A 12,134-nucleotide genomic window follows, 5' to 3' on the forward strand; every position below is an offset into this window, starting at 1 on the left:
TATGACCAACACCTTGCCTATGACTTTTATATACATGAGAACAGATGTCTTCTCCAGTTCCTCGTCGCTAGCAAAGTTAGGTGGCCAGAGCTTATCAACACATTTGCAGGAAAAAGACTTACAAACAAACCAGGGTATTTCAACAAGTTATTACTTTGTCCTCAATCATTTAGAAATGGGTTTGTGAACTCAGAAGCAGGGAAAATAATCTTTCAATTCTCTGGTTAACTTTTTTCCCCCCTTTAGGCATTTAGTGCAGCCATCTGCAAGAGATTCCTTCCAGAGGAAAGCTTTCAACAACTCTGCAAATCTCCAAGCCTCCTATTGCAGACTTAATGGTTGCTCCAGTCCTCTACATTACCAGTAAATAGAGTAGGTAAATTAGAACATTAACAAACAGTTACCAATCATGTTATTTTATTTGTCTTGCTGAAACCAAAACTACAAATTGAACTGAATGTTCATTAGTTAGCAGCAGTTTACTGTGAACACTCACACTTCACACAAGAATTGTTACGCAACCACATACTCCATTAACAAAACAGCTTTTCCCATTCACTTGGGAGAATATCCTGGAGATAGACGAGAAAAGAATAATGCAAGGTTCTCACTTGATGGAAAGTTCTAAAGAAATTTTTACAGTAGGGACTTCAAGATATTTACTTCCTCACTCCTTTCGTTTAAATGCCCCAAAGCAGCCAAACCACAGAACAGTCTCTTCCAATGCCACTGCTGAGAAAGCTGTGTCTTGCAGCACACCCAGACTTATGCTTGTGGGATGGCACATGCATATGAGGGGAAGAAAGAAGTTCTGGGAGAGGACTGTGATAAAACAGCCTTAGCTCTCAAATGGCTATGCTGGGATCTCTAGCACTCAGGTGCTGCTGTTCTGTACAGAGCTGCTTTCATAAGGCTTTGTCTTTTGTGTAATTACATTTCGGCAACCTGCCAGAGTTCAGAAACTTTCAAGCACTCTTTTCAAACCTTTGGACTTAAATAGATTGTAAAAGTCCCAGGATGCTATGGTAACATCCCAATTGAAATCCACTACAGCAGTTAGCCTCTGCCTGCTGAACTCGAGCAAAGCCAAATACACACAATGCAGAGAAAGCCTCAAGTCCTCAAGAAGGACAGAAGAGCTTGCCAGGACCCTGCTGTCCCCCTAGCAGGTCCCACCTTTGGTAACCATGCAAAGATCTGAATGAGCTTACAGGATCCCTCCTCTACTAAATGGAAAACAAGGAACAATGACCATTATTCCTTAACTTATAGCATTACTGCTTGCATTTTCTATCAAGAGCATGAAGAAGGAAGGAAATCACTTTGAAGGCTTATGTTGCTTCTTCAGCATGAACAATTTACACATACAACTTTCCTTCCCAATTACACAGGTGTCTAAGTCATTAAAACAGTGTCTTAGGCAAAAAATAAGGTAATCTCAAATGCAAAGTTGCCATCAAAGGCTGTGTCTAGACTGACCCAAACATGTGTGAAGAGAAATAGTGCAGAGGATCTGCTGTCAACATTATGCGCATCCTAGGGTTTGTTTTCTCACGAAACAGGCTCTAGACTAGCTCTAGTCTGGTCCCAAGGACTGAATGCTCATTTGCAGTAGGAACACATATTCCAGTTTAGCTCCATCTGAAAGGAAGCCAGGTCATGAGCTCCAAGACTGCTTTAGGGTGTGAACTAAAGCACAGTAAGTAGGGATAATCAGGAGTATTAGGATTAGAGACTATAGTACAATGGGTAACAAAGAACTAGCTCTAGCAATAGAAAATACTGAAATACAAAAGGATTTAAATCCCAGGTCATATCTGTTGTTGAATCACTCATCCATACAAAGCATCCCCAAATGACCAATCAGACTTACCCCAAGGCTATGCTCTGAAATAGCAAAGTGAAGTTTACCTTGTCTGGAAGGAGCCCTGAGAGGGAACACTTAAAACTGTAGGCAGCACTGAGGAAAAAAAAATTCACTGATGTGCAGATTAAATTACTGCTGTACGAATGTAGTTTAAGATCATTCTATTCTTCACCTATTGGTTTAAGTGTGCTACACTATTTGCAATATTCAGATGAACCATTCGACTGTTTCTGTAGCTATCCCTCAGAAGGTAGCATAGGATCATTAGCATTCCTCAATTCAAAGCTCTTGTATCAAGTGGTTTTTAAAATTCCATAGAAATTAGAGCTTGGGACAATGAAGTCAGCCTCAAGGAAATCACCCTCTTCCTCTAATGAAATTATCAGTGCTTTTTAGGCAATTCCTCCAAAATGTGTTAGGAGCGTTTTGACAAAACAGATGCTAAAAGTTATTCCTGACGACCGGCTTTAAGGATCTGGTTTTTTAATAAGCAGGCAGATAGGAAATCATTAACACTCAAAATTTTGGCAAGACTGGGTGATGTAACACTGCAAACACAGAGACTGGATTTTTTGAGATCCTTTCTGTCTCACCCAGTCAAGTTTATTTCCTCTGAAGGGTGTGGAAAGACAGAAAGGAGTGACACAAATTTTAATTATGTGTTTTCAGACTTTTTGGTATAGGCTCAGGAATCTCTGTATTCATAGCAAAGTTAATACAGGTGGTACAGGGATTATCCCATGTACTGGGATAAAGGACATGAACCACACCACCTGTGACACAGCTCAGAGTAGGCAGCGAACAAGCTTTCTTATGTTGCTTTGTAGCAAATCAAACCCTATGAGACCAGTCTACAGATTCTGGAGAAGGAAAGGATTAAGGGAGTTGCTATGCTTGCTTGTTATTACCCAGAAACCCTTTATCTTTTTTAGATAATTTTTCCTATGCTAGGTCAGTAATTTAACACCTTAAGGCTTCCAAATCACAAGCTAAAATGACTGTACTGTGTTATTAGCCCAGGATTTATATAAAAAAAAAAATTTAAAAAGGCAAACGGGGGGGGGGGCAAGAATCTGTAAAAACAGAGGCCTTTTGATCAGTGCAGCATCCTGCAGTTTGCTGTAACTCAAGCTGACCATTCTTACACAGTAGGAATTAAGGACTCCCCCTGCCAGGCAGGGCCCTATTAAAACACAATAGCTGTTTGAAAAGGGTAAGCAAGCTGATATGGATATAATAGGCCACATATTGGGGCCCTTTTCTACTGTGAAATAAAGCTTCTTCTCAGAGTTATGAGCTGGGAAGCCTAGTATTCAGGAAGATGGGAAAGGGCATACAATGGAAGATGGTAAATAACCCTGCAGAAGTCCTCCAAGGTGCTTAAGGGAAAAGAAGCCTTCACAGATAAGCATCAATCAACCATGACTAGTTCTTTCAGTCTGATCAGGTACTATTTCAGACTACATGGTGTTTCAGCAAGTCTGCAAAGGTCTCACTGGTATAAAGAGAGATTAAGTTTTTACAGTAGAAAACTGTGTGAGTTTACTACAAGTCTCTAAAGCTAATGTATTCTGGGATCTGTATGGGTTCAACACGGTACAGCACAGAAAATCTCAGGTTCTCTGAAGACATCTAGATCTCTAGAAACTAAACTTGTTTGTTTACTTGTTTTTAAAGAAAAGAAAGATTAACCATGTTTTTAAAATGCATTTTTCAGGCTTGAAAGACTTTCAGCGGTTTGCTATTCATGGAGATACAGACATAGTTAAGGGATTTTATCCTGTAAAGGATAAGGAATCCTATTATGGGATCTTATCACATCCCATTGCTGCAGGCATTTGCTGATTTTTACAGCTTGGTGTATCCAATTTAGGAGAAATTTTACATTTGTTGGCCTTGTCCACAGTGGAACAGATATATTCTAAGCAAAGCAATTAGAAGTGCTCCTCAAGACTTTCTGAGACACAACAACATTTTGCAGTCTAAGAATAAATACAAAAGTCCTTCCAACAACACATAACAAACAAAACACCAACAAAAAAAACAATCTCACCTTCAGTTTTGGTTCATCTTTCCTTAAAGATATTTCTGGGAAAAATAATGTGTTCCTCAAACTTACACTACTTTATTCCAGTTTAATAGAAAGTCTTATAAGCTCAGACAGATGGAAGCCAAGAACTCCAAAATTGATCTCCTATACACACAAAGTAGGCTAGACCCATGCCAAAGTGCTTCATTAAAACAAGAGCTAAACCATGTGAGTAAGTAATACAAAGAGAGTTATAGCTATTGATGAAGTTATCGTGCATCCAACAGTAATCCTCTTACAGCTTGAGACACCAAAGGTTTATTGGAAGAAACAGTATGTTGAAAAAAGATATAGTCCTAACAGAAAATGATAAAAGAGAAAATGTCTTGTAATTCTTAAGACTAATTTTAAAACCCCATATGTAATATGGAGAAAACATTGATGTGTACCAAACTTTCTACTTTGTTAGGTTTTTCCAAAGCTGCTATTCTCTTGTGCATTTCTACTTAATTCCAGTTGCCAATTGCACATTGCTAAAACAGTTTTCTTCAAAACATTTACAGAAGCTGCAGTAAATCCAATCCTTGCAGCACATGAGCAAGCATGGTGAGATTACTGTTTTATGTACACATTCCAGATTGTATGCAAAAGACTGTAAATAGTCCCACTACATCTGTTGTGGATATATCAATATTTATCTTTCTCATCTTTTCCTATATATTCCAACAGTGACTCAGCAAGCAGAGCTAAGCAGTTTTCCAGAATGATGGAGAAAGATGCATGTCAAACAGTGACGTTAGCACTGAATACCTGTTTTGCATCATGGTAAGCTCTACTACAGACCTTTCCTCAGTGGAAGATGGACAATATAAGATTGTCAGAGTTCACCAATTCTGACTTGAGGGCTTTTTTACTTTTGCAAGGACACAAACAAAAACACAGCAGAGATATTTGATAAGAAACGTGAGATATTAAAAAAAGCAGACCAACAGAGAAAATAAAACTAAACAAAAGACCCTGTGGCATCCCAAAAGGGATGTGATAAGCACTATGAAATAACCAATGGATGAAATGAGTTATGGTAAAATAACCACAAAGAGAACATATAAAGAAGGCTCTTTAAAGATTTTCTTAGAAACAGCAATGACTTCCGTATCTATTCTGTTGTACTGCCAAATGCAGACAGTGGGATGGACTGGGAAGTAGAAAAACTTAATCACAAAATGCACATAACAAAGAAAAATTACTTCTCTATTACTTTCTAATTGAGATCAGACAAATCAATTTTCAGCAAATCCTCGGCTTTTGTCCTTTCTCCTCTCTCCCTAAATTATCCAGACTTGTTTAGTAATCATAAAATCATAGAATGCTTTGGGTTGGAAGGGACCTTAAAGATCATCTAGTTCCAACTCCCCTGTCATGGCCAGGGACACCTTCACTAGACCTGGTTTGTCCGAGCTCCACCCAACCTGACCTTAAACACTTCCAGGGCTGAGGTATCCACTACTTCTCTGGGCAAGCACTTCCAGTGCCTCACCACCCTCCCAGTAAAGAATTTTTTCCTAATATCTAATCTAAACCTACCCTCCTTCAGTCTGAAGTCATTCCCCCTTGCCCTGCCACTACATGCCTTTGCAAAAAGTTACTCTCCACCTTTCTTACAGGCTTCCTTAAGATACAGGAAGGATGCAATAAAATCACCCCAAAGCCTTCTCTTTTCCAGGCTGACCAATCCCAAAACTCTTAGCCCTTCCCCACAGGAGAGCTGCTCCATCCCTCTAATCATCTAAGTGGCCTGCTCTGGAGTTGCTCCATGTCCTTCTGTGCTGGGGACCCCAGAACTGGGTACAGTACTCCACTGGGATCTCATTAGAGCAGAGCAAAGGGGCAGAATCACCTCTCTTATCCTGTTGGCCATGCTGCTTTGGATGCAGCCCAGGACACATTTGTCTTTCTGAGCTGCAAGTGCACATTGCTGGGTCATGTCCAGCTGCTCATCCACCAGCACTCCAAGGCTTTTTTAGCAGGGCTACTCATGACCTACTCATCCCTCAGCCTGTATAAATTCATACATTTGAAGTCACAGAAGTCCGATTTTAACTCCCAGCTGGGATCACATATACATCTCCAAATTTGCACTAGTAATATCAGCAACTATGATGAAAAGCAATAAAAAAATTGGAAACATAAATAGAATTATGCAATAATCATCACAGAATCACAGAATATTCTGAGTTGAAAGGGACCCACAAGGATCATCAAGTCCAACTCCTAGTCCGGCATAGGAACATTCCCAAGAGTCACACCATGTACCTGAGAGTATCATTGAAATACTTCCTGAACTCTGGTAGCCTTGGTGCTGTGACCCCTTCCACGGGGAGCCTGTTCCAGCACCCAACCACCCTCTGGGTGAAGAACCTCTTTCTAATATCCAACCTAAACCTCCCCTGACACAAATTCAGTAATAATTACAAACTAAAACTAGCAAGAAGATAGTACATTCAACTCTAGTTCAGAGAAAAATCACAGACACAGTTAGATACATAAAGTCTAAATGTTTGTACCATTTGCCACATTATTGGACTTCAGCTTTTGGAAAATGTCAAACTTTTTTTTCCTCCAGTATTATTAGCCATGAACACTGCCTATATGCAACTGGCTTTACCTAAAGAAAACTCAGCTCCATGGCAAATGTGTTGCCTTTCAACCTTCAAGGCTGTAAGAACTAATACAAACATACCCGACTACATAAGGTCTCCATAAAGTAGTTAGCCCACTTCTGCTGCAACTATTCTGACAAAGACCACAAATAAATATGTAATTTCTGTGATGTAAAGGAATAGGGAAGAAGTGGGCAAAGACTGCACTGCTACACCAGTGAATACATACTAGGAGCATCATAATCTGATCACACTGCACATGGAAGTTTTGATTGCCTCTCTTCAAGGAGCAAGAGCACAGTGCAGCTCAAGTCAGTGTATAAGTGAAGAGTTATCTATGGATAACTACCCTATGCTGACAAGATGCTGATATCAAGTGCTAACATACATATGGTATGGCAAATCCTCGAGATTTTTCTGTCACCAAAACAGAATGGTAAGTTTCCTGAGTGGAGTATATTACCACATACAGCATCACTGGTAAATACTGCCTTTGAACTTCAATTTTATGTTACTCCTTTGCTACAAGTCTTCCAAGACAGTCCTGCTTACTAAAGAGATTCCTTACATTTTTATCCCCCCTGTATTTCTTTGCAAGGTAGTATCTACTGAGTATCTACTGACCTGTAAGATTCTCAAGTACGTGGGAAGAAAATACTACATTTTCTACTATGTTGGCAACATGTACAAACTACAGTGGGAATCAGTGTGTTATTGCCATTAATATATGCATTTTTTCCAGCTATTTACTCAACAGCAGTCATCCCAATCAGTATATCTGTCAGGTTAGGACTTGTTGCAATGTTTGTTACAAAGAAACAACTCTGGGAAAAATCAGGAATTCATAGATACTGTCTATCATATGAAAATCCCAACGCTGTTTCTGCTGTCAAGCAATTTTGTAACTAAAAACATCCCACTTCAGGTGACAGATCTACAGATTCCAGCCAAAATTCACATAATTTAAATCATAAATAAACTGATTTATCCACAATCCCCAGATGTCCCATAGCTCTCATATAAAATGCATACTCCACGCACAGTAGACAGGGGGTATTGAAATCCCATTTCTAATATGGGCTGGGGAAACTTAGATTACAAGGAAGAGAGTTTGCTCTTCTGACAACTCTTCTCTGTAGAGGTAAGACTGGAATGCAACAAAGGGATTTTAACAGAAAGGCTTTGTGTCCATTAGCAACACTCTTAGTGGAGAAATATGCAATTATTTGTAGGTTCCCCAGAAAGATTTATCAACAAATTCAGTCCTGCAAATCCATGTACTGTGTGGAGAGGAACTTTGAAAATGTCTCTCTCACAGCAATTTATTCACATTAACTGCAAAATCTACTCCTCAGAGCTTCCGGCATGAGTGCTGTGTCTGAGTTCATATATTCATCCTCTTTCCACTGATAACTGAAGAGCAAAGGAATGGCAGACAGCAGTCTTACACAGTGCCCTAGGGATCAAGGAATCCCAAGTAAAAACCTGTCAGGAACCATCAAGCACATTATCCCAGCTGAGATTTTCAGCCTAAAGGGCGGCTCCACAGCTAGGTCATTGACAGCAGCAGCTTGATACCGATCACATGGCTCAGTGCAGTCTTGCATTTAGTGTAACAATTTTGTCTTTTTCTCTCCAAAGCAGAAGACATGTAGGAATCCTGAGAGTATCTGAGGAACGCATTAAATTTTTTTTTTGCAATTGCTCATAAGATTATATCAGAGAGAATATCAACATTTTATGTAATATCCTAAAAGTATTGTTACCTCCCAGATGCTACTGATTTGGTCAAAATACACAGAACTAACACTAAAAAAACCCAACAACCAATGCCCCTCCCCCAAACAGTCATATTGAAAAATTCTAATGAATGGCTCCACCTCTCAGAAAGGGAATCTGGCACAACTTGTCAAAGCCCTAAGGACCTTCTCACTACTGTTTTTGCTGTTTGTACTATAATCGTACAAAGCACAGAGACGACACTCTACAATGCTCGATGCTGTAAAGTACATGCAGTACAATATCACTTCTGTCTTGAAGAGCTTACACTATCCTTTCAAACAAGATAAAACAAGTTACTCTGAAAAGGGGAAAGATGCAGAGCAGATGATAGCAAGATGACGATGATGATAAGGCCTACATACACAGATGCAAAGAAAAAAGAAAATCGATGGCTCTAAGCTAGCTCTAAGAATCTCTCCTCTTTATAAGCAGATAATTCAGCTTATTTCCAGTTGCCAATTAAGGTTGTCTTCAGCGAGTGGCTTAGTTCTCATGGGCATCCCATCTGTCTTGTGCCTGGCCCTTCCCCCTCTCTCTTCCCCCAAGGGTACTGAGACTTTTTTAAAGAGAAGGGCATTGTTTACTCTACAGATTTATTTCTGTAATGTTGTATAGCAATAAAGGATTGAAAAAGCCAAAAGTTCTTCTGATATCAAAGCCTATGTCTTTTCCAGAGTAAGCCAAGGGAACAGTATCATATTTGTCCCTAAGAAAAGAGTTGAACGAATTGTTCCAGCTAATCCAGACAGCAAGAGAAAATGAGGTAGTTGATACTTCTCACCATGATAACATCTTCCTACCCAAGGATCCCAAATTATATAGCACTGGCAGTCCTGTTACTCTGAAAAAAGCAAATGTTCTGTTTGTAAAACAGGGCTCTACACAGTGCAGAGATGGTATTTTGAACTGCCAGGCACACAGCAGATCTAAAAGCGGTATCTGACCCCCAAGCTCCTCAAACACACACATCATAAATGCCTTCTCAGATAAATACTGTTAAACTGTTGCAGGGGCATTCAAGTTAGAGCCAGCAGAAACATCCTTTACAGAAAAAGTGGCTCTCAGACAGTTTGCAGAGTCCAATGGAGTAGTGCTGCATCTGCAACCTAAAAGCAAGATGTCTTTCTCAGTCATGTTCCAGCTGGCAGGTGGTCAGGAGACATTTCATCAGAAACAAAAGAAAAGAAGTGTTTTGGGATAAGAATACACACTCAAAAAAAATGCCCTTTCCTGTTTCTCCAGTTCATTTGTGTTTGGTTTATCAAAAAAACAATGGAAGTGATGGGAAAAAGAGTTTCCTGACCAAGGTAAGTTATCTCTGGTTTTATTTCTGAGCTTTCCAAAGAGTCTTGAACAGAGTAGCATATCTACCTACATGCTGGAAGAAAAAGTCTCAGGCAAAAGGTTAGCCTAGAAGAAAAGCAAAATTTACTAGTAGGCAGTATCTTTGTCAATTTTTTTTTTTTTGCTGCTTCTTCCAGCTGAAATGAAAAAAAGACACACGGACTCCCTCTAAGATCCCAGAAAATATAAAGTGGGATGCTATGCACATTCCCTCTGCGTGATCAAATGCATTAATGTGGGGGCCCTGTTTTTCTTCAGTACAGGAAAGATCAAGAAAACAGGATGATAAATAATGTATAGGAGGGACATGTCCCTTTAAGATATGTTGGTACAGACATTAGGCTGGAAGAAGTAAAGCAGCACTAGTGTGTAAATACACAGAGGGCTTTCAAGAGTCTGTATTTCATGGAGATTCAAAAGCAGAGCAGAGACTCCTCAGGCTTGTAATGAACAAATACCAGTAGCATTTCAGCATATCTATAAAGATCAACCCTAAGAGAGGCATAATTCTACTTGTTTAGCTAAAAGATGTGGATTAATTGGCAGAAGGGTGATTGATCCCTATTCCTGTAAGGGTCAGGAGTGAGTCAGATGAGGGGAGGCTCAAGGTACTCCCAAGATTGAAAGCAGATGTCCACATGATTGGGACAAATGAACAATAGAATAAAGTGGGAGAAAAAACTATCCTCGAAGACTAAAATTGTCCTGGAAGGAAAAGTGTAGAGATGAAGGCCAGCCCTCGGCAATCAGCAATCCCAGTGCAAGGTGGTGGATAGCAGTGAAATACATATCCAGTTTCATTTCTCAGAAACAACTGGAAACACTCATTGCCAGCAAAACACTTACTGCTTGATCCATATAGAGCTACGTGACAACGTAATTTTCAGTTCTGAAATTTTACTCAGGTAAACTAAGCCTCAACAAAATTTTCTTAATTACCCAGAAAAATAGTGGTTATAACTGGTTCAAAGACTTGAAGTAACTCATGGTAAGGTGGGCCACTGCAGTGCATGAGGGAAAGGCCATGGTTGATCTTCAGTGGTGAATCCAGAAGGAGAGGTCCATGGAACACCACTCTATTGAAAAGTGTGCCCTCTGAGAGGAGTTTGGAGAATACCTAACACCCCTCCCTGACAGACTAACATCATAATTTCTGAAAGGTTACAGATGACATTAATTTACCCCATACACACTTAAAAAAACCCACGTTACTTGCTTGGGCCTGCCTACTAGCTTTCTAAACCTCAGGCTTGGTCTCTAATCTTAAGTGAGCATAAACAGGGAAAGGACATTGTGAAAAACTGGATGCCCTAATATTAAGTCCCTTCATCTCAAATCACTGTAGCATACTTCCAAACATGCACATTCCAATACTCTTCCTTAGAAAAACCTGGAACAAGAACAACACTGGGAGAGTGCCCACAAACCTTCTGGAATCTCACAAGTTATCTTTGAGTTTGAAGATGCTGAGATTAAAGATCAAGCTTTTTTGCTTGGGAGAGCAGCGTAGCCTTCAAAGCACAGCCTGAACAAATGTTGACAGTTAAGAGAATGAACTGCTGAGACAGTTGAGAGATCTGTTGGGCAGTGAGGGCTCACCACTAAGCCCTGGGAGCCAGAACATATGACACTTTCATAACAGGAAACTTTGCATTCTGAGTCTACACCCATGTTTCCTATCATTTATTCTCCACTTCTAATGAAGAATCCCACATTTTAAATCTTCACAGCTCTGCATGTTACTATGTCTATTTGTGCTTTGGTTCACGGACACAGTTTGATCTGCTAAACTTCAGACATATTATAAAAGAAAAAAAAAGAAAAAAGTGAATGACTGGTTCTATATTACAGAGAGAATGAACATGCAGCCTTTTCCTGTCTTTCATGAAATCAGAAACTCCACAAAACACTCACTGTGAACAAAAAGCCATTGTAAAAAAGTTGTATTCTTGAAAATAAATGGAAAAGATCTCTAGCACCTAATCAGAGGGTTGTGCTCTATGGTGAGAGTTTTGTTTATTATAGTGGTCTTGAATTACTAGTTATTCTTTCAAAGGTAGAAGAGGAACAGGAAGTAAAAAGAAGATGGTCATCACATCAAGATGAAGAAATACTACAGAGAAGTAATGTGAACAGTTTCACCGCATGGAAGACCTCTTGGTCATCATTTAATTTTTTAAGTATATATGATCAGAAGGTTAAAAAAGGTCCCAAAGCATCAACTTGAAATTAGATGCAAACAAAATCCAATCTGGAGAGATGCCTGAATGACAATTTCAGCTGGGTATTTCAAAGCCACCTCGCCTTCAACTCTGCCAAAGAAATCATGTTGGTGGGTGGAGGTCACTGTAGTCACACTCTTTATCTTAAGCTCTTGTTTACTGACTATTTGCTCAGCTGCCTAATGTTAGTATTACTTTCCGTGGACAGAAAGCACACAGCTTTTCCCTCA

At 39.6% G+C, this 12,134-nt stretch overlaps 1 protein-coding gene across 1 annotated transcript in view; it reads right to left on the reverse strand.

The window, feature by feature from the left end:
- Positions 1-12,134, reverse strand: part of CUNH11orf49 (chromosome unknown C11orf49 homolog) — an 82,551-nt gene that overhangs the window by 59,372 nt on the left and 11,045 nt on the right. The gene's annotated exons all lie outside the window — the stretch shown is intronic.

Source organism: Neopelma chrysocephalum, unplaced genomic scaffold, assembly GCF_003984885.1.
Source record: "Neopelma chrysocephalum unplaced genomic scaffold, ASM398488v2 Primary Assembly neopelma1_24, whole genome shotgun sequence".
Lineage (NCBI taxonomy): Eukaryota > Metazoa > Chordata > Aves > Passeriformes > Pipridae > Neopelma > Neopelma chrysocephalum.